Source organism: Triturus cristatus, chromosome 1_1 (genome assembly GCF_964204655.1).
Source record: "Triturus cristatus chromosome 1_1, aTriCri1.1, whole genome shotgun sequence".
Taxonomy (NCBI): domain Eukaryota; kingdom Metazoa; phylum Chordata; class Amphibia; order Caudata; family Salamandridae; genus Triturus; species Triturus cristatus.
The window spans coordinates 152,323,982-152,348,519 of record NC_140579.1 but is presented as its reverse complement, the minus strand read 5'-3'; the positions used below and the strand labels follow the sequence as shown (position 1 = coordinate 152,348,519).

The 24,538-nt window shown below is 43.9% G+C and overlaps 1 long non-coding RNA gene across 1 annotated transcript in view; it reads left to right on the top strand.

Moving 5' to 3' along the window:
* Nucleotides 1-24,538, top strand: part of LOC146869869 (uncharacterized) — a 151,484-nt gene that overhangs the window by 23,994 nt on the left and 102,952 nt on the right. Inside the window, exon 2 of the long non-coding RNA XR_014981517.1 lies at nt 19,598-19,691. This is a non-coding gene — a long non-coding RNA (uncharacterized LOC146869869). The remainder of the gene's footprint in view (nt 1-19,597; nt 19,692-24,538) is intronic.

Genomic DNA, 24,538 nt, shown 5'->3' with positions numbered 1-24,538 from the left:
TTTATTAGAAGAGAGAGCTGATACCAGGCCATCTTGGCAGTGCATTCCTTGAGGGTAAGGTTGGTGTCCAGGGTGAATCCATGTGATTTGGCATTCAGTGAACATTGGTGATCAAAGCTCTCAAGATTCACGCCACTGATCCAGGTTTGTATTGTTTCTTGTTTATTCTTCTTTGCAAATAACAGGAATTCTTTCAGATGTTCTTTCACTAGGGTGAAGGAGTATGCCTTTGTTAGGTTTTCATCGTCAGTTTGTGTGTGGTAAAGTGATGCCCCACGGTAAAGTTAGCTCAAATAGACTATACATTCAGCAGAAAGTTGTTTCTCAGGGTCTTTGAGCCTAGTCTCAATTTTGTAGACACAATAGTGTTTGCAAGATGAACACTGCTGTGCTATATAAATATCTTAAAGAGCTATCCTTCTCACAAGAATCTAGTTCTGTTCCTAAATAGAAACTCGTGGTAAATTCAGCACAGATTTGATTTAATGGAATATATAACGAATAGTGGAAAGTTTTTCAGGTAGCTATTGAGTGGTATAGATCTTGCAATAAGTAGAAAAACCTTGACTCAATATAGCAACCAGAGAAACTACACCACCAAGACAATATTACTTGATGATTAAATGGACGCGGACAATTCACCCACTACAGGATGAGCCTTTCAAAATATTGATGCAAAATATCTTTTGAGTAGAGTTCAGATCACCAAAGCCGAAAGTGGTCTATGTGTTGTCACCTCAGGGATCCTACAAATGGTCAAAACGTTCAATAAGTGTAACCTAACATTACCATCAGGTTAATTGCAAAGAAAGTTCTATTCATTTGTGGTTTTTATGAATCTAACCTGTTTAAGGAACAAACATGATAAGGAAGCCGATTTATAAAATTGAGCAGCGACATCGAAGGACATCCTAGTACTAACGGAAACTCAGGAAAAAGACCAAAATATAGACCGAAACATAGAAGGCTGACTTGTCGAGAGCCTGAAATATAATATAGTGTTGTCTACAGTGAGAGTCAACAAAAGGCCATTTCTAAAAAAGTATTCTGGGCATTACCAGAAGGCAGGCCCATCTGTGCCCATCCGCGACCCCAATGCGACCAGCGCCATCTCTGACCACGCACGACTACGATCCTGCTGCTCTCCTCACACTCAACCCAGGGAGGAACAACTTCCAGCTGTCTGCTCCGAACACCACCCACAGCCAGTTCTCCTGCTGCCACTGCCGCCAGACCTTCGCCTCTGACCATGCAACGATGGACACCGCCCCCACGATGAACGCCAACACCTCCGGAGCCCTAAACTGCTTTCTCCTCAACGTGCACTCCCTGCACAGACACGCCGTACAGATCTAGGACCTCCTCGACACCCTCTCACCAGACGTCGTCTTCTTCATAGAAACCTAGACCAACACCTCCGCCACCCCGACATTGCCACCACTATCACTGACGGATACAAGATCCAGAGGAAGGACCGCCCCAACTGCCCAGGGGGAGGACTCGCCATCACACACAAGAGCTCCCTCAGACTCTCCACCTCCAACACATGCAACTTCTTCTCCACCACCGAACACCTTCACTTCCAGATCCAGACCAGTCCTAGAACCACACTTCGCGGCACCCTCGTCTACAGATGCTCCGGACCCTGCGCTTCATTCGCCACCACCATCGCCGACCACATCGCACCCCATGCCATCGCTTCCATGGACTACATACTCGTCGGAGACCTAAACTTCCACCTCGACAACCCCAGCGACCCCCAACTCCACCACCCTCCTGGACAACCTCGCCAACATCGGAGTGAACCCGCTCGTCACCGCGCCTACCCACAAGGCAGGTTACACCCTCGACTCCATCTTCGCAGGAGGTAATAACATCCATTTTAGCCACACCACGCAACCCCCATGGACGGACCACCACTGCGTACACTTCCACGTCAACAAGCCCGCGCCACCCAAACCCACACCTTGCCCTCCACGAAGGAACTGGAGCAAAGTCATTAAGTAGCAGCTAAACTCCACCCTCAACCACAATGCCCCCACCACCTCGACCGACGCCAACCTCGCAAACAAAGAACTCCACAGAGCGATCTCCAGCTGCACACACAAGCTCGCGCCCCTACGCAACCCTGACGGACAGCGCCATAGGAAGGCCACCTGGTTGACCTCTGACCTCCAAGAGTCCAGACGCACCTGCAGACACCTCGAGAAGAAATTGAGAAACAGCAAAACTTCAGAAGACCGCACCACCTACAGGAACACTATGACTGAATACCACCACCGCATCAGATCCACCAAAAGAGCCCTCATTTAAAACCATATCCTCGCCAACTCCAGCAAATCCAAGGAACTCTTCAGCGTCATCCAGGAATTCACCAAGCTCGCCAGGGAAACCAAGGACATCACCCCTTCCGGAACCTCTGCAACAAGCTCGCACACAACTTCCATCTGAAAATCAAAAGCCTCTACGACGACTGAAACGACCAGACACCCGACTCCGACACCACACCAGCCAGACCATCATCTCCTCCTGGACCCCAGTCACCACTGAAGACACCACCTCGACCATGAAAGGCATCCACTCAGGGGCCCCCACGGACCCCCCGCCCGCCGCACATATTCCACAGGACTGCTATCGCTCCAGAACTACGACGCACCATCGACATCACCTTCAAGACCAGCATCTTTCCCTACAACTGGAAATGCACAGAATTCAGACCCCTGCTCAAGAAGCCATCAGCACATCCCACAGACCTCAAGAACTACCGTCTCATCTCCCTCCTCCCTTTCGCGGCCAAAGTCACCGAAAAGACCGTCAATGCACAACTAACAAAATTCATCAAAGAAAACTCCATCCTCAACCCCTCCCAATCCAGATTCCAAAGCAACCACAGCACCGAGACCGCTCTACTGGCCGCCACTGACGACATCTGCACCCTCCTCAACCAAGGACACACCGCGGCACTGATCCTACTCAACCTCTCGGCAGCATTCAACACCGTCTCACACCGCACACTCACAGCCAGACTCCACGACGCCAGCATACAGGGAACCACCCTCGACTGGATTCGCTCATTCCTCACCGGCAGAACCAAGAAAATCAGCAACAAGTCTCTGCTTCGCAAGCTCCAGACCATACAGAACACCGCAGCCAGACTCTTACTCGGCATCCTACGACACGAACACATCACCCAACACCTCCGGAACCTCCACTGGCTCCCCATTGAGAAAAGAGTTACTTTCAAGATACTCACCCACGCCTACAAATGCCTACACAACACCGGACCCCAATACCTCAATGAAAGAATCTCCTTCCACCTACCCAAGAGAACCCTCCGATTCACCCACCCCGCCCTTGCTGCAGATCGGCGCATATAAAATCTCCCTGCTTCCACGGACAGAGTAAACCTACAGTCGCACGCACATACACACATCATAATGATTATACAGTGTTAATCCCCACTAATACCCTTATGTGTATGTAATTATCTAGCCTTTTGCAACGGAAAAAAGCATTAGCACACGTTATTTAAAAAGCATAAACTCGAGACAAATAGCACTTTTGCGATACTCATTTAATAAAATTGCACTTTATTATTAAGCAACATATATGCATTCCCACGTGTAGTCTCTCTCATTAGTAATGTTGATTAATTTAGACATTTTAACAAAACTAAAAATTAGTGATTACAAATTAGTAATTTTAATCATAACATATAGACAAAACTGGAGCTTAAAACTCAATAAATTTTCAACAGAAAACTCTGCTCCAGCAATCCCCCCTTTGGTGATATATTATCACCACAAAAAAACCAACCCAAAAAAAAATGTAGTCCCAATTTTAGGAGAAATTGAAAATGTCTTTTATGACACAACATTAAACACCAGACTCTCTTTCATCATCTCTCTTCGTCTCCAAATAAACACTCTCCCTCATTTCTTCTAATTCTATTTCTTGTGGGTCCCTCTTTGACCTCTTTTGTTTCTTTGCAAAATTTCCTCTAATTATTCTCTTTTTCCCTCCCCTGTTTTTACAACACAAACACAACAATCTTAGTATCAATAAAGCAACAATCACACATGTCAAAGGAAATAATATTTTACCAATAATGGTACTACCTATTTTAGCAATAAAACTCTTAACAGCAACTATCTTATTAGCTATTTTAGTCCAGATACTTTCAGCTTCCAGTGGTACTAATTCTTCATGCAAATCAATAATATTTTTGATATAGACTTTTAGATCTTTGCAGGAATGTAAGTGCAACAATGTTGAACTTTCAGCATTCCACAAACTCCACCCTCCTTGGCCAATAGAATATCAAGGGCAAGTCTATTTTGCATAGACATGGCACGTACGGCAATCATCTCCGTATTTACCAAAAGAAACCCTCCAGCGGTACTTGTCGATAAGCGATCCACCACTGTTGACAGTTTCCGAATTCCATATGCATTTAAAGAAATTCCCACTGCTGGAATTAAAGCTCCAAAAATATCACCTACTATTTCTGACCAAGTTTCTCTCTTAAAGCGTGTTAGTAGATTAATGTGTTCTACATCTTCTATTCTAACTATATGAAAAATCTTTGGAAAAACCAGGCCCACATAACACGTGCCATACAAATGGTCAGGCAACTTGTAATAAGCCTTGTTCCCACAAACATAATACACTCCTGGGAAAACTGGATCTTCTCCACCTTTAAAACCCCATCCTGTTGCAATGAAGTATGTATCATGGCACTCACTAGTCCCAACAAAATAAGTATCGTATTGGGATCTCTTTCTGGTAATGCATAGTTTACCCTTCTGTGGTGCATCTAAAGCCAAAGTTAGACTAGCCCCATTCTTCAATTCTTTTCCCATCTCAATATCCCAAATTGTCTCACTCACTTTATATTTCCCTGCCTTTTCATGCATGCTCATTCTTCTTTCCTCCACCATGTTTAGGAAAGCCTTCTCCTCTTCCTTTAAATTGCAAGTTAAATTGTTTCTAAAAATGTAATCTAATGTTAATTCTTCTTTCTCAATAAAAATCTCACCAAAAATGTTAGCTTCTTTAGCTGGATTCAGCTTTTTATTCATAGGTAATTGCCCAAAAATGTTATCTTTGTTAGACATCTCATAATCTATTTTCCCTAACAAATAAAAAACACTACTTAGCACACTACATGAAATCCCATACGTAGCTGGTAAATGGTGATAAGTAACACCTTCTGAAACGGATGCAGGTATCTGCATACAGACGTAGCAGTCCCTAACTTCCATTGTCTTCACATATTCATACAATAACTTTGAAAAAACATTGCTAGAAAAATCATTAATTGACCTATCTTTATGTATGTAAATGTTACTAATTCTAGTTGGAACTACTCTCTGTGAATTCTTCTCTATGTTGGTCACATTTTCAGGATGTATTCCAAAGGTGTCTATTGTAACCCTAAAGGTAACTAATAAAGCTAATACACCCCATAATAGCATTAATAATCCAGTACAGCAGCAGCACATTCTACACCATCTTTTTAAGAAGGCACATCTACTTTGATTATTCTCTGTGTTAGCCATTATACTACTTAGGCAGTGTCTTTTGACTTAGCCTCTTCTACTCCACTACTGAGCTTTGGAACTCTAGATTATTTCACACAGTTAATTTTAGATGTTCTACTTTTCACTTCTCTCCAAGTGACTCCTTTTGTTCACTCAGTTTGGATTTTCATCACTTTTCACTTCTTCTTCTGCAACATCAAATTGTATCAAATCTTCAACAACATCCTGTGCATCCGACTCTTCTCCAATGTCAGTCAGGATAACTTTCAGGATTCCAACAGATTTTCCCTCTCCCTCAACCACTTTTCTCAAGATTCCCTCCGGATTGACTTGACTCTCTGCCTCTTCTTCTTCTCCTTCAGGCAATGCCACATAAGTCCATTCCGGTGACCTGTACTTTTGGTTGGGTTTTCTTATTCTTTTGATCTCCTCTGGTTCTTTTGATTTCCTTTGTTCCTCTTCCTTCGCTTGATTTTGACTCGACACCTCGTTCACTTGTTCAGCTTTTGATGAATTCACTCGTGTCAGTCGACACCTCAGCCTCTTTATCCTGTTAGGCCAAAGGTCTCCTCTTACACTCCTTTTTGGTCTCACTTCTTTATTATTCCTTTCTCCGATCCAAGTTCTTTTTCTCAGAACTCGACCCTCTGATTTTTCATTCTCACTTTCATCTGATTCTGTTTCATTTGCTGCCTCCTGTTCTTCAACAATTTTCTTTCGCTCCACAGTCTTTTCCACCACTGATTGAGATTTCCCTAATTCTGTCCCTCCTCGGGTCTCCGACACGCAATCTTCTTGCTGTCTACTTGTCCCTTCACCTAGCTTATCAGAAGTGATCCCTACACCTCCTCGGGGGTCTTCCGCAATCTGTCCCTCTCTATCTTCTACTGACCCTGCTTCTTCAGGCGTAATCTCAAGTGGATTTTCAACTTCTTCATTTGATTCAGGAGTAGTCCCTGTGGAATTATTCTCTTCTCCTCTTTCTTCTCCACTGTTCGTTGGAACTTCAGGCACTCTTACAGAATCCGATCTCTCCTCTGAGACTCTCAATGTTTCTCTTGAAGCCTCTCTTGGAAAGAAAAAAGAATCACCTGACTCTCTTTCTCCTTCACCCCTTTCAGGATTCTTTCCTCTTCTCACTGGTTCAGTGTCTGGATCATCACTGGAATCTGATTCTTCAAAATACTCCTTACCAGTCCCATCCTTTGGATTTGGAACTCTCAGAGTATGACTCGCATGAACCCAGTTTTTCACACCAGCACACTTTACTGCAGTCGTTGTAGTCAGAATAACTTGTCTTGGCCTTCCCCACCTTGGAACCAAGCAATTTCTTCTTCTGTGTACCTTAATCCTCACCCAGTCCCCTGGACTCAGATCATGGGCTTGCTTCTTCTCAAGTGTGGTAGCGTCTTCTCCAACCTGGTGAAACACAGAATGAACTGCGTCAGCCAGGCCTTTACAGTAATCCAAAATCATGTCATCAGTTATTGTCATCAACTTGTTGACAGGCACAAATGCATGTCTCGTCGCACGTCCCATTAAAATTTCGTGCGGACTCAAACCTGTGGTTCTATCTGGAGTAGACCTAATAGTCATCAGCACTAGAGGCAAGACATCAGGCCATTTCATTCCAGTGGCTAAACACATCTTACCAATTCGGTTTTTTATTGTGCCATTCATCTGTTCAACGACGCCAGAAGCCTCTGGTCTGTATGCACAATGTAGCTTCTGCTGTATGCTCAATGCTTCACAAATTAAACCCATGAGCTCATTGTAGAAGTGTCCACCTCTGTCAGACTCAATGGTCACTGGGAACCCGTACCTAGGAATCAACTCTCTTAACAGTAACTTTGCAACTATTATTCCATCATTCCTCCTAGTCGGATAGGCCTCCACCCATCTTGAGAACAAACAGACTACCACTAGAACATACCTCAATCTGTTCACTTGGGGCATTTCAATGAAATCTATTTGCATTCTGGTAAAAGGACCTCCTTCTCTGCCTATTGTTCCTAGACTCACCACTGTTTTCTTTCCGGTATTGAACTGCTGACAAATCAAACATCTTTGACAGATGCTCTCTGCAATTAGCCTGAACTTTGCATTGTACCAGGTTTGCTTGAATGACCTAATCATCGCATCCCTCCCCAGATGTCCCTGGCCATGATACATTCTTGCCATTGTCGACAACATGGAATTGGGCATGACTGGTCTACCATCTCTATAGATCCAAACATGATCTGTCTCTCTTGGGGCACAACCTGACTTTATCCAATCTCTCATTTCCTCATCCTGCAACTGTTTCACTTCATCCCACGTTTCTAGGACATTAGTAAACCTCACAGAACAAAATGACATTTCCCTTTCTCGTGCCCTATTAATTGAATGATTGCTCTTTGCACAATACTGTGCTATGTCATTGGCAAAACGATTACAAAGAGTAACAAAATCTCCTTGTCCATGAGCAGCACACTTCACAACTGCTAATTCTTTAGGCAGCTGTATCGCCTCAAGCAACTTCCCAATCACTTCAGCATTCTTTATTGGAGTTCCACTCGACGTCAAGAAACCTCTCTGTAGCCAAAGTTGGCCAAAATCATGAACGACTCCAAATCCGTACTGACTATCAGTCATCACAGTCACTCTCAGATTCTTCCCAATTTTGCAAGCTTTTGTCAATGCCACCAATTCAGCCACTTGAGCAGATCTTACTCCTTTCAAAGACGAAGCTTCCATAACTTCTGAAACCTTGCACACCGCATATGCTGCACTCAGCACACCATCATCAGTTCTCAAACATGATCCATCCACAAACAGCACATGATCACTCTCAGGCAGCGGTAGATCTCTTATGTCTGGTCTAGGTTTTGTGCAGTAGTCAAGCACATCCAAACAATCATGATCAACATCATCTCCCACATTCACATTTTCAGCATCAGGTAACAGTGTCGCTGGATTCACATTCACACATCTTTCAAGAGTCACATTTGATGCTCCTAGAATGATTTTCTCATATTTAGTCAGCCGACTATGTGACATGTACTGAGTTCTGCTTCTTGTCAAAAGAATTGCCACATCATGAGGCACGAATACCCTTACAGGATATCTCATTATTATGCCCTCACTCTGTTCCAAGCTCCTGCATGTAGCAGCTACCGCTTTCAGACAACCTGGCAAACCCACAGCTACAGGGTCAAGTGTCGATGAGAAGTACGCAATCGGCCTTCTCAGTTGTCCATGTTTCTGAATTAACACTGAAAGTGCACATCCATTTCTTTCACTGCAGTACAACTCAAACTCTTTCTCATAGTCTGGCATTCCCAAAGCAGGGGCTTCACACATTCTGCTCTTCAACTCCTCAAATGCAGCCATTTGTTCTGCATCCAATTCCAATGGGTCTCTCACCTCACTTTTAGTAAATTTAATCAGTGGCTTTGCTATCAGGGAGAAATTACTTATCCACTGACGACAATAACCCACCATCCCCAGAAACATCCTCACTTCTCTCTGGGTCATCGGGGCTCTCATTCCTCTGATAATTTTGATCCTGTCATCGGTCACCTTTCTCAGACCTTTTTCAATATTGTGTCCAAGATAATGCACCTCTTTCTTGCAAAATTGCAATTTGGCTGGAGATACCTTTAACCCTCCATCTGCCAGATCATTCAATAAAGCTATGGTATCTACTTCACAAGCTTCACGTGTCTTCGATGCCACAAGTAGGTCATCGATGTACTGTACTAGTACTGAGCTTTCAGGCATGATCAAACTCTCCAAAGATTTTTTCAATAACTGATTGAATATCGATGGACTCTCTGTATACCCCTGTGGGATACGACACCATGCTAAAATACGCTGTCCAAACCGAAATGCAAAAATCGGCTGGCTATCATGATGCAATGGAATTGAAAAGAAAGCATGACACAAATCAATCACTGTGTACCACTCAGCATCATGAGGAATCTGATACAAAATCACTGAAGGATTTGGCACAATGGGACAACATGCCACCACAATTTTGTTAACCTTTCTCAAATCTTGTACAATCCTGAACTTTCCATTAGGTTTCTTTAGCCCCATTATAGGTGAATTACACGGGCTGCTTAGTATCTCTCTCAAAACACCCTGTTGAATCATCTTGTCAATTATAGGAGTTATTCCCTCAATTATCTCCGGTGTCAATCTGTACTGAGGAATATTAGGATAAACAATCCCCTCTTTCACTGAAATCTTCACTGGATCAACATTATTCCTCAACCCCACATCTTCTCCAGTAAAATCCCAAACCGCTGTTTTTACTGTATGTCTCAACTCCTGAGGCAAATCATCTGGATTAAACACAGCATATGTACCAACAATCTCACTCTCTCTATTGTCCAGAGTCATCCGGTACAAAACATCCTCATCTGGTGTCTCAAAAGCTATTCCATCTGGAGTACAGAAAATTGTACAATTCATCTTGCACAATAGGTCCCTACCTAACAAGTTCACTGGACTAGTGTCACAGACTACAAACCTGTGCATATCTGAAAATTTCCCTATTCTTACCCTTACTGGTTCGGTAAGACGAGTCTTAATCTGTGTATTGGCTACACCAACCACTTGGATTGCTTCGTCCGAGAGAGGAAGATTTCTAATATCTGCTGACCTGACAGTTGATCTCGTCGCTCCTGTGTCTACCAAAAAAGTAACACTTTCCCCATTTATTTTCCCATCTACAAATGGTCCTGCCTGGTCTATCTCTAGAGTTGCACCAAGTATGCACTCTTCCTCCTCTCTTCGGCACCGTCAATAGTCCCCTTCAGACTCACTCCCCTCATTCTTTAACCAGTACTGCTGTACCAGGTTAGAACGTCTCGGTTTGTTTACCTGCTCATCATTGTAGAATCCCGAGTCCTGGTTATACTTTTGGGACCCTCTATTCTGCGGCAAGGGCGGTTTCGGCTCTTGGCTCTGCTGTCTGACAACCTTCTGCTGTTGCTGCTGTTGATTACACCCCTCGTTCTGCACCTGTTGATTTAAGGGTTTATTTTCATTACTCACTAATGGTGGATTGGTACACTCGGATCTCCAATGCCCCAATTGTCCACAGTTGTGACAATGGAACTTCTTTTTGGCCTCCTCTAAATTCCCCTTTCCTTTTCCTGCATATCTGGGCCTATTTCCTGGATTATTTGCTTGTTCCACCATCTGTGCTTCTTGTCTTTCAGCAACCTTCACTTGTGCCCACATTGCTTTCTCTTTCAGCTTTCTCTGTTTCGCCTCAATCTCATCACTGAAGTACTTTGCATGTCTCAAGATTTCATCAATCTTTTTACTCTGCCAATCAACTGTATGCTCACGTATTCTTTCACTGATTTCAGGTCTCAAGCCATATACAAATCTGTATACAAAATGACTCAAATCCTTGTCACCCAGGTGTTCATCTCCACTGAACTGTTTAAAAGCCAGTATCAGCCTTTCGTAAAAAGCATGAACTGATTCTTTCGCTTCCTGATGTGTTCGATCTATCTTAACCCAGTCTGTCTCTTTCGGGGGTACTTTATTTTTCAGGAACACAATAACCTGTTCGTACTTCTTCATTACCTCTGGATCTGGTGCTCCTGTTTTCGGATCTCTTGGATACTCTTTTGCAGGCCAATCTACAACAATTTTACACTCTGCCCACAAATCTGCTGGAACAATTATATCAAACAGACTATTCAGGTCAATCCACAGCACTTTTGACAATTTCACAAACCTGTCTACCTGCCTATAGCACTCGACGGGCTTTTCTCTCAGTCGAGGGAAATCATTCGTAAATGATAAAATATCCTGTCTAGTCCATGGGGCATGTACATATCCTCCTCCAGGAATCTCTCTCATAGGATAAGCATCCACTGTGTTTTCCTTTTCTCTGATGGGAAAAGCTGAGTAAGTCCTGTCCACCGAATCATCCCTTTTCTTGTACCACCTATCCTTCCATTTTTCTACATCACCCCATTTTCGCAATAAGGCAACCATTTCCTTAATCTGCCCTGTTCTGCCAACACCATTTAGATTTTCAATATCCTTGTCAGTGAAATTCACCCTGTAAGGCTTCTGCAAAGTTTTTACCTTATCCATGTCAACTCCTTGTTCACTCGCTATTGCTTTTAACCTGTCATGTGTACTCTTAGCCCTCCAGGTGATACTCTTACACATAAATAACAACTCTCCATCATGATGGTTTTTCAGTATATCGGTAGGAATTGTTCCTGCAATAAGCTCCTCCAATTCTATGCGCAACCTGGCTACATCAATTGCCTGTGAATCTTTATCCTTCTTTTGAAGAACTTTCAACCAATCATTCAAATCTTCAGCTGTTATTTCTGTAGACTTTTTCACTGCACCCACTTGTTCCGTCATCCTCTGTGGTTCCAAAATTGATCCTCCCAAACAACCAGTTTTCAACCCTGAATTAGGCTGCACATCTAATCCTCCACTACATGTGTCATGTCTCAACTGTCTCAAATTATTTTCACCAGTCCTCATTCTTGATTCCTCCAAAGTGCAAGAACCAACCAAACCATTTCCAACATAAGGAACTGTCAAACCATTTTCACCCATTCTTTGTTTATCAAAAATAGGCACAACCGGACCTATTGTTACAGGCACTGTAACAGCTTCTAGATTTTTCGTCAGCTCTCTAATTCTTTCAGTCAGCTCAGATGTCGTTCTGGCTAATTCTCTTGTTTTTTCATCACTGACTCGATTCTCTCTCTCTCGCTCTCTCTCTTTTTCCCTTTCCATGAAAGAGCTACCACTTTTCAGATCAGGTGTCACAACCTCAGTTTTAACAATTCGCAAAGTGTCTCTTATTGGAGTAGCAACTGGCGTGCTCTCTTCGGGTTCTGGTCTATATGGAGGTGGTCTCTTGTAAATCATGTCATCCAAGACCTCATCCTCATAATCATTAGCCCCATACCTTCTCACTTCTGCATCAGGCACCTTTTCTGTACCCTTCCTTCCTTCCGTTTCTTCAACTGTCCTCATAGGATATAATCCCTCTGACATACTAGCATCTCGCCATCTCCTCATTCGCTCATGATGAGTTTCACGATCATATTTCCTCCCAAAAAGGTACCTATAATTGCCTCCACTCCTCTGCTTTTCTCGCTCATGCACCTCATCTTCCCATTCCACCAACGCCTCAAACTGTGTCGGCCTTGGTCTAGGCTCTAGACACATCATTTTTTCCCGTAAATTTCTCAACACGGCCAAATTAAATGAACCATGTTCCGGGAACGCTAAAACACCATCTTCCTTAGTGTACTTAGCCCAGTTATCTAACCATATACAGGTATGATACCCATATTTCGCAACCATGAAGGATGCAGGAGTTCTAGTCGGAGGTAACAATTCACCTTCTCTGGTTATTATGTTTTTATCCTTGTCAAACCACCTTTTAATTTTACCGAACAAGGATTTTTTCTTCTTTTCCTCCGGTTGGTAATACATTTTAACGTTTACCAATATTCTCTAGACCCTTCCGCAACTGTACGATCTTTTTGTCCAATAACAGCGCGACTCACACCAACGCACCAATCCTGAAGCGTCTACGTCACCCTGTAGTTCTTCCAATCCCTGCGCGGCTCACACTAACGCACCAATCCCAGCGCGAGCACTGTTCAGATCCACTACCCAATCACAGCGCGGTCTGTATGACGTCAGCAGTCGCTGCAGTCGCTTCTGCTCTGTCTCCTGTCACTCGTCTACCCCTCCTTTACAAATCCTTCTCAATAGACTTCGTTTCCGATTCTACAAAATCTATTAGTTACAACATATAAACATCTCCATTGTCTGCTTCGCTAACCACAGAATAGTAAAGAAAAACTCTCTCACAAGAATCCCGATTCTCTCTAGAACAGCGCTTACCTCTGCTCTACCACGGAATTATTACTTTCGTTGACACAGTAGCACATCCCTCTACTCTGCCCTTCTAACATGCATCCATTAACTGTTTCCTCTAGGACTGCTCCAAAGAGTCTCACAATCAACTAAATGCTCATACATTCACGCACTTTCACACCAGAAATGTAGCACATGCACACAGAATCCTGCCTTTCCCGAGAACAGCAAACAGTCTGTCCCACTACAGAATTATAACACACGTTAACCAAGCAGCGCTTACCTCTGCCCAGTCCCTCAGACAAGCTCAAAGAATACCTATTACTCCTCCCGCGATAAGCTTTAACGGCGAACCTTACGGATCCCTGGGACTTAAGACCAGAGTTTCACAGATAACCTTCGCTACCATACACACTCCTTTTTATACCGAAAATTTGTCCCTAATAGTAACACACGACGATGTTACTGATTCCGAACCCAGACAATGTGACGCGCAACTTCAATTGTCACACGTTTTTCCTGCATACATACAGGTAATTCCAACAATCCGTTTTTCCCGAGAGCAGCACTCACTTCCGTCTGCCCTACTACGGAACCGTCACCAGCTCCCAAGTTCCAGAAGCACTACATAAAACTTCAACACGCCAACTTTAACATATAGTATTAGTACATATACCAACATCAACCAATAAATCCACGAATCAAAAGCCTATGTACAAGCAATCTTATCAGATCAAGACAATAATCTAAAACCATCATACTGCTACCAGGAAACTGCTGCAGATCGGCGCATATAAAATCTCCCTGCTTCCACGGACAGAGTAAACCTACAGTCACACGCAAATACACACATCATAATGATTATACAGTGTTAATCCCCACTAATACCCTTATGTGTATGTAATTATCTAGCCTTTTGCAACAGAAAAAAGCATTAGCACACGTTATTTAAAAAGCATAAACTCGAGACAAATAGCACTTTTGCGATACTCATTTAATAAAATTGCACTTTATTATTAAGCAACATATATGCATTCCCACGTGTAGTCTCTCTCATTAGTAATGTTGATTAATTTAGACATTTTAACAAAACTAAAAATTAGTGATTACAAATTAGTAATTTTAATCATAACATATAGACAAAACTGGAGCTTAAAACTCAATAAATTTTCAACAGAAAACTCTGCTCCAGCACCCTCACCGAAACCCCACGCATCCGCAGAACCAGGACAAGTGGAAGAGCCTTCTCCTACATCACGGCCAAAACCTGGAACGAGCTTGCAATTGACATCAGATGCCCCCCTCCCTGACCATTTTTATTTTTTATTTATTTTATTTTAAAAGTTTTATATAGCGCTAGCTTGACCCGTAGGTATCAGAGCGCTTTACATACATACTGTAAAGAAAAGCAGACGGAAATTGCATTACATAGTAGGCAGGCAGTAAGGAAGCAAAACCAGGGATAAAAAAAATACAGCATGGAAGATAAGGTGGTTAACACAGTCCGGTCACCAACTATCCTTGGATGTCAAGAGAGAGGAGTAAACTTCAGGAAGACACTCAAGACCTGGCTGTTAGACTGAACGGAGTTGCTTACCCTCCCTCCCCCACCAGAGCCTTGAGACTCTCACGGGTAAGAGGTGCGCTTACAATCCCCCTGATTGATTGATCGATCACAGTTTTAGATCTTAAACAATGGTTAGAACTGCATTTTTTTAAGTTTTAACGTAGCTCATCCAGAATCATAAAAGGCCCCGAGTGTCGGTCAAAAGCATTTTAAAATTAGCCTTTTCCAGAACGGCAACCAGTATAGTTCTCAAGATACAGACTGACTGATTATTTCCTGTCAAGTCCCCAAATTAGCCTCACTACCACATTCTGAGCCATTTCAAGTCAGGGATGATAGTCTTCAAATCTGTTCTTCTTAGATGGTGCGAAACTTTACAAAGATGTCCATGTGTGGAGTGACTGAGGGTCATATTACTGATTTGAACTGAACTTCAATTGTTTTATCATACATATTCCTGTGCCAGTATTTAAGCATAAACCACACGAAGTGCATTTTTCATACATAATTTGTTTCCTCTACATATCAATGTGGTAATCTAATTTACGTATTTTTTAATAATTGAGGTCGCATTGTTTCAATAAATGATGCTTTAAACTATAATATTTCTGAAAAAAAATCACACTTGGATTTCACTTCTTCAGGTAAAGACAATGTATGCACCCAATTCAATAAACTGTGTGAGGTACTTTGTCTGACTCAAGGTGACCCATAGACTTGTGGGTTCTATGTATAGACAAATGTACAGTATGTGACACCAATTTACAAAATTGTGCTGATTTTAAACTTTTTTTCAAAAACCTTGTGTGGCCTCGGATGTGTGGTTTTTTAAGGTTCCCCCTTTTCCCATTGTGAAATGTGGCTTCTTGCCTTAGTTCTGTGACCTCTGTCTTTCCTGTCTATTGGACATTTCAACAGTGAGCAATGTAATTGACTGCAGAGGCATAGGCCTTTGGGTAAGAGGCCTACTGGCCCTTATGGTGGGATAAGATACGATCAGTCTGCTGTAACTGGGACTTCTCTTTTCTCAGTGTGGGGTAGTGCGTATGTCGTATGTTTTGAGGCGACAGTATTGCTGGTGTTCTTTTAGAAGGAGTATAAACCAAAATGGATACTCTTTTGAAGTTTGTAAGCATCATGGTGGATTGACTCCTTCTAAAAATGCGTCCTTGTCATTATGATTCCTCGTTCTGCACCTTCAGAAGCCACGCTTTCCTTCCCAAAGTTGTTTTTCTCTACCTGGTGTTGGGCACCCAATGCACAAACAGCGCTGCCTTTGTGCAACATCAGGACATCTAGAGCCTGAACAGGTCTGGGGATCCATTCCTCCTCTTCCTGGAGGTGTTCAGAGTCACAATATACTCTGAAAGAGGAGCTTGGCAATGTGGACACAGTGCATATCCCAGTCTCTAATCCTCTCAACTTCCAGTGAGCAAAACCTGGGAAGGTGCTCTGAACGTGGTTTGGCCCACTTCCTGAATTTCAAAGTAACAGCCATTGTGACTGGGCACCGATGTTCACACCAGTGCCCGGAGTATGTGAGATATATATTGGCATCCTTGTGGCTTAAGTAAGTCAGATCTCCAGTGACCCTGAAGAACCTCTCTACACTTGACCTGATGAAGGCATGGACCATTTGCAGCATTGTGTGTGAATCTGAAACCAAGGTCTAGGATTGATCTCCTGTAACGTGTAAAGAATAAGAGGAAATGGACTTTATACCTTGGAGAGAACTTGCCACTCCCTTCGTGGACTTGGGGCTCAGCTGCTAGACATCTGATGTAAGGTCCTACCTCAAAAGAGATCAGCCCACACCAGAGAATCATCTGACAAATTATAAAAAGTAACATGGACACAAGCATTAAGGACATTTGCTCTCTTTAGCTCCAATTGTGCTCGAGGTATTGCGGTTTCATCTTTGTAAAGTTCTTCCCCTACATTACCGTGCAGGACAACCTCTGTCATTAGCCCAGTGTCTAGAGAATGCAGGTTGATCTCTGATCGAATCTTGGAATCAACAAGCATGCCCACGACTGGCTGGGCTGGACGGAAAACCAAGTCTCACATTGCAGGAAGCCATAATTAGAATGCGACCATGGCAACCCAGCCAGCTCTGAAAGCCGAACCCAAGCCTGCAGCCCAGCATGAAAATGCGGAAGCGGCAGAATGGCCTTATTGTCCCTTGCTCGTGGCACATCTAATGATATAGGTGCTAGAATGTTTTCATTTCTTTGAGTGATGGATTTAATGATGGAATTTAGGTGTTTGCAAATAGCGGGGAGTGGGGGGAAGGTTAATAAAGAATAGAAAAACATTTACCTGATGCCTGGTCTTTCCTCCGTGTCGTGGTCACCCTCTCTTCCCTGGTGCCGGATCAGAAAGTACCCAGGCTCCCCTGAGCCAATCACAACACTGCAATGCAGCGTTGTGATTGGTAAGCCCCCAGGCTCCCCTAAGCCAAACACAGTGCTACAATGCAGCGTTATGATTGGTCTGAGTGCCGTGGTTCGGCGCTCAGCCAGGAAATCGGAGCCTGGGCATGTTCTCCATGCAGGCTGTAATGCAGCCTGTGAGGAGGACATACAAAGTGCACATGTCTGTTTGGCCGGCCCAAGAGGCCAGCCAAACATTCATATGCACTTGGAGTGGGCAAACCACTCCTCTCACTGCTCCTCTGTCATCGGAGCAGCCCTGCCCCGCCTGCAAACATGCCTCAGCAGGAAGACAAAAATGATAATAACCTCGGATTATTATGTTTCCTTTCTTTCACTGCTTCAAAAAGTGGGGCGACGCTCCTCCGCCTTAGCCCTGGGGCCGCCGCTGCAACATTGACCCTAGCTGTTGAGTTCCCTGGCTATTATTTGAATAGGAATGCTGAGAAACTATTGAAACAATCGTCTTGTGCAAACACACCCGTTGAGGAACCTGAATCGTGCCATACCCTGCATATCAGCGATACACATACTACAATTATTACATCTTGAGATGTGTGTGGGTGTGCTAGAAAGCAGATGTGTGAGCCATTCTTTGTGGTCCCAAGTGATCGGTTGCGATTCAAATTTCTGTAAATAGGAGTACATTCCGGTGCTCGTGGAGCCTCTGCTGCCATGATCAGCCTTTCACTTCAGAAACAGGAGCGAGGTAGCACTCCAACCGAACGCACAGCACTCCGTCTTTAGTACCAAAAATACTTTACAATTTATCCACGTTTAATCAAATGTGTTTATTCCATATCCTCCAACATATCATCTTCTTCAAAAATGTTTGTCCTGTCACATGAGGCACTTTATGTATCAGCCTTTCCACAAACCTAAAATTGGCCATAAGTATAGAGCTACCAAATATATATCGACATGCAAGCACTGGAATAATGGTTGGGGCATATCAAAGTCTAAGAAGTAATTAGCAGCTTTGACGATTCTTATTTTTACTGTTCTATCATTCATCATGCCAATAAAGATGTATATTGTTTTCAAAAATATACATCTAACTGGGCATCAACCATTATTATGTCTGGCCTTCGACAACGCAGCTGTCAAACAGATTTATTGTTTCTAATATACAAAGTAGACTTTGGGTCTATCCCTTTCAACCATTTATTTTCTTCGATCAGCTTCTTTCAGCTATTGGCTTGAGACTTTGTCAATCACATCTTGGCTTGGTCCAGTGCAGTATTCATTTCTCACCTTACAATATTGACTGTTTAGATGTATCCTTTTGCATCCCCTGAAGTACTTGCATTAAACTGAATGGGAGACAACCGTACATTTATAGCCCTCTGTGTACACTCTCGCGTTTGCCTTCTGTGGCCTGTAATGTGCCAACACTGCATATGTTAGCATATTAAATCCTGAACTATAGCTTTGGCAATTCTTGTTTCTTTGCTATTTGATTGTGCCATCCATAACGCAGCCTCCACCTAATAAAATTAATCTTGAGTGCGCGACCTCACTACCCCCAGAGAGTTAAGCAACAAATAGGAACATTTGACATTTTTCTGCAGTTCACAAGGAAAGAAGGCTCTAGAGCATCACTAGTATCCAAACTCACTAGATGACTGCCCAGTAACCATTGACTGCCCATGAGGATATAGAAAAGACAGAACAGTTCACGGTTCAGAAGCGAAGGGCTACACCAGGTTTTGTTTGTATTTTTAACAATATCTCAAATATCTATGTGAATCTGAATGTGACTTGAAAGTATATGACTGATATATACACTTTTTGTTTTTATATCGGTTTCCATTTGTCTTGAAAAAGTCCGTCAAAATATGTGAAGCATATCTATTTTTGTTAGTGCCTGTTGTGAATCATGTATGGATTTCTTTGAAAAAATCCTCACTTTCCCAATTTTCACTGAAAACGGAAAAGATTAAGGCTTTTACAGAGATTTATGTATCCAAAGCAGGTAGCTGTATTACATATTATTTTAATATTTACCCACACCGAAATCCAGTGATTTTGAGATATTTCCTCTTGAATGGGGAATAACATGCAATGTGATAATACGGAGTACAAATTTGCATTATAGAAACAGGTTTTGGTATCTATTCGTTTAACTATTCCCAACAGGCCTTCATGCTCTCCTCACCAACATCTTTCAATATTTTCTCCTACAGAGTCACCATTACAGGAGATTTCAATTGACCGGCAATAAAGATCGCCCAAGTGAAGAAGTCAAAAGTCCAGCCCAATTGGTGGCGAGGCTCAGTGGTACGTGGCTTAGAACAGAATGTGATACAGATGCAATGAAACAAGATCAAATATTTTAAATATTTATTATTAAGAAGTAGCACAAAGCAGAAGTGGCAGATGGACAATGCAACTAATATATGGCTCTAGCCAAAACAATATAAATATCAAAAAGTATACAGAGTGAAGGTTATATTAAGTACAACTCAGTGACATGTACAACCAGAAAGCCGTAAAAAATGTATTTTTATTTTTGGCATACAAAAGCTATAAATAACAGACATATATATTTTTTTATCCTAAAAGCTGTACATCTGAGGTAGAAAAATATTGTTTCTGGTATCCAGTAAAGCATAAAAAAGATATACAAAAGTACAATACATGTAAAATATAAAAATGAAAATTGTCCGTTAACTCCATTCACTGCTGGGTTTTTGGTAGCTAGTACACGGTCTAAAGCCTGCCATTTTTCCATAGATAATATGTAGGACTTGAAATGTTGACGGCATCTCTTACTTAATCCAAGTTTTAAATCTTGTGTGGTGTCACTTGTTAAATCTGTTTTTTAAACCAATTGAATTGCCAAAAGACCCCCTGAAGCACTCAGCGGTGCATACGCTGTAGCGCTACTACAATAACAAAGCGGCCGCCATCAGAGCAGGCGCGCTCGCCGGACACGCCCACTAGAGGCCACGCCCCCTCGCCCTACAAATGTGCATCTACAGGAAGCGCAGCGGACGAGCGCAGCGGGAGCGCCGTCTGCGCGCCGAAGGCGCGCCAAAGGCAAGCCCGTCTGCGCCCGTCCGCGACCAGCCGGGACCCAGGGCCACAACCCCTGGCCCCTTCCCCGCCCAGAGCAGGATTTATAGCTCGGCGGCCCTACACAAAATAGGTAGGTTCTGTACTTCCCAATGCCCTCTTATATATGTCCCCACCGAACTACCCAGCTCATGTCAGGGATGCAAGCACCTCTTCCGCAAAACTCCGTCGGCAAAGGTACAGGTGTTCCATATGTTTGCATTAAACTGCCGCTCTCTGCCGAAACACCATACGGAGATTGCCATGTTGCTCGAGGAGAAAAAGCCTGACGCAATCTTCCTGACAGAAACATGGCTCACTGCCCACTCCGATCCAGACGTGGTGCGAGCACTACCCGTAGGTTATCACATTCTCAGAGTGGATAGACCGGTCGGCAGAGGCGGAGGTCTGGCGATCATCTTGAAAAGCCAGTACCAATGCCGTTTCTCGGCAGACACTATCCCTGACTGTGAAAGCGCAACTTTCTGCTTAGAGTTCGATGCAAACAACTCCTTCTCAGGCACCCTGATTTATCGCCCCCCGGAACCTGCAAACATGTTCCACAGGTCCCTGCCAGAAATCATTGCGGAAAGAACCCTCACATCAGCCAACCACACGATTCTGGGGGACCTCAATCTTCATTTTAATTCCCCTACTGATCACATCGCACGGAACTTACTAGAAGATCTGGAGGCCCTCCAACTCACCCAGCTGGTGGCGGCTCCGACCCATGGAAAAGGCAATTTGCTAGACCCCATTTTCAGCAACTGCCTGGACCTAACGGTTGATCCACCCATCCCCCTTCCGTGGTCAGACCATTTTCTGGTCCCCTTCTCGTGGGCCACTTATAAAAATCCCCAAGTACCCCCTCAAGTGACCATCAGGAGGAACTGGTCAAAACTCCCGTTGGAATCCTGGCTGCACCAACTGGATTCCACTTGCCCCTCCCCCTGCTCGGATCCTAATGTGGGAAATGACATCTATAGAGACTGGATCACCCGTTCATTAGACTCCACTCTCCCGATGCGTAAATCCTCCTCTAAGAGACTTCAGAAATCTGCCCCATGGTTTTCTGACTCTCTAAAACAGCTAAAACGCACTTGCAGACAAAAAGAGAGAGCTTGGCGCCTAGATTTCCTCCCAGAAAAGAAGACCTCTTATAAAGAGGCCATCAAGGTATATAAAGAAGGGATTAGAGCAGCCCAGGCTACCTACTTTTCAGAGAAAATAATGGAAGCGAAGTCCAAACCTAAGGAAATCTTCCAAATTATAAAACAATGCTCTAGCGCCACCACGGCTCCCCCCCCTATCAAATCCCAGAAGCAATGTAACGAGCTTGCAGATTTTTTCCATAACAAAGTTTCAAAAATTTATTCCACCTTTCCACCTGCAGCTACCCCCCCGGAAGCATTCAAACCATCTCGCCTCAGACCACCCCCCCGTCCAGGCCAGCCGTCGCTCGAGCACTTTCTCCCCCTTGACCTCGACACTTTAGGCAAAGTGGCCCGTGCGGTCAAGTCGGGATCTCCCCGTGACCCTGCCCCTCCAGATATCCTGATGCAGGCAAGTAAAACCATCCTGCCTGTAATCTTGGATCTCTTGAACTCGTCCATCTCTGCATGCTCTGTCCCCACTGCCTGGAAGCAGGCCATGGTACGGGCACTGCTAAAGAAACCGAGCCTAGACCCAAACGATCTGTCAAGTTACCGTCCCATCTCACTCCTTCCTTGGACGAGCAAGGTGCTAGAGAAGCACATAAATGCCCAGCTGGTGCAGTACCTGGAGGATCACTCGCTGTTACACACATCTCAGACAGGTTTTAGACCTCAACACGGGACAGAAACCGCCTTGTTAGCAGTCACCGAAGATACTAGAAGGATTCTGGACCAAGGAGGATCAGTGGCAGTGATCCTCCTTGATCTAAGCGCCGCATTCGATACGGTCAGCTACTCCACCTTGCTGGACCGTCTCCATAACATCGGAGTTTCAGGTGACGCTTTAAGGTGGCTGGAATCCTTTCTGTCTGGGAGGTCGTTTCAGATCTTCGACGGTGTAACAGTATCCTCAAGCAAACCCCTGAGCTGCGGAGTACCACAGGGCTCTTCCCTGAGCCCTGTGCTGTTCAACGTCTACATGAGGCCGCTGGCAAGTGTCGTCGAACCACATGGCATCAAAATCGTGTCATACGCCGACGACACCCAGCTGGTGGTCTCGCTGGCCACCGAGAACAGTAAGTGCTCCCCTGCCGATCTGCTACACTGCCTAGAGGACATAAAGGGTTGGATGACCAACTCCTCCCTTAAATTAAATGGAGATAAGACGGAACTCATGCTCCTAGGCCCACCTTCTCCAGTTCCATTCACCTCCCTGTGGCCTAATGCACTGGGTCCCCCCCCCCACCCCAAAGGAAAGCGTGAAGAGCCTGGGAGTATGGTTGGACAGCAAACTCTCCTTCTCCACCCAGGCCACTAAACTATCTGCCACATGCTTTGGCCTTCTAAGAACCTTGAGGAAGGTTCTTCCACTGCTGCCACTAGAAGCCAAAAAGGTTGCGGTCCAAGGGCTAATCCAGTCTCGCCTTGACTCGAACAATGCCCTATACATGGGGGCACCTGAGTTTACACTTCGAAAACTGCAGGTTGTCCAGAACTGTGCAGCTCGTTCCTTGCTAGAAATCCCGCGCACTCAGTCTGCTAAACCTGCCCTAAAAATTCTCCACTGGCTGCCAGTGAGGCAGAGGATAGCCTTCAAAGCACTGTGCCTGGCGCACCGCACTTTCTGGAACACAAGCCCAGCGATCAACAGAAATCTTGTTAACCCCTACCATCCCAACCGGAACCTACGATCAAAGGAGGCCTTCCTTGCCGTCATTCCCAGAGTAAAGCGAGCCAGAGCAGGGGGAAGAATGTTCTCGCTGAATACCGCCAGGCTCTGGAACGACCTTCCCCTCCCACTCCGGTCCAACTCAAATCTTCTATCATTCCGCAAAAACTTAAAAACATGGCTGTTTGACAAACCCACTGTACCATAGCACCTCCTCCGTCACTTCTGGTCAGCTTAGCGCTTGGACGCCCATGGGCAGCAATCGCGCTCTACAAATACCATTACAATTACAATTACAATTACTCCATTGCACCTCACTTATGATTTACTGTTCTATAAATAGATACTCTCCTACCTACCATTGACCAACAGCTTTAGTCTTTCACTAATTGTTAACCTGAAGAATGAATTTAAATTTAATGAATTAGCTAAGTGATTATAGATACTAAAAGAGTTTATCCACTAACCCAGAAAATTCTTGAAAACTGTGCTTACTTTGTGCAATTGGTTGCCATTGAAGAGCACCAGTACTTATTTTGGGGGGCTGGGACTTGTTTTTCATGATCAATCTTTGAACTAGAGCAAGAAAGAAAAAGACTGAAAAGGGAGAAAGAAGGAGGAAGAGAAAGTTCGGAAAACAGTGACGGAAGAAAGCAAGGATACAAAAAACCGTCAAAGCCTGACATTAGAGACTGGACGTGTAGGATCATGGAACAAAGTGGCCCCATCTGGAATCAAGACTAAGCTGCCTTGGTATCTGGCAACCTCCGCATTCAGCAGCATAAAATGGTGGGCTAATAAGAGACACTTTGGCCCCTGCACTTGTTTTGTTTTTTACAACAAAAAAAAGTTTTTTTTCCTAACTGATGCTGAACTTTTCTACCTTGTATCATTCATTGTTGCACTTTCTTTAAAACCTTTAAAATATAGGCACCACCAAGGCATATCGTGCTGATTGCAGGTGCAAAGTAGTAACTAAGAAAGAAGGAATACCAAGCATACACAAAGAATAAAGGTGCTGTCCACAGGATTAAGATAGGGAAAATTACCTTTACAAAGAAAGCAATTACCAGAATGTCAACATAGAAATCTACACGGACAGATTTTTCCCACCAAATATGCATCTGAATCCGGACAACAAATGTTTTTAACATAAACTGTCTACTGTGGTGGCTACCTGAGAAAGAGGTTTTAAGGTGGTGCACGACTGGGTACGATCCAGAGCGTGGATGGTGCACATACTCTTA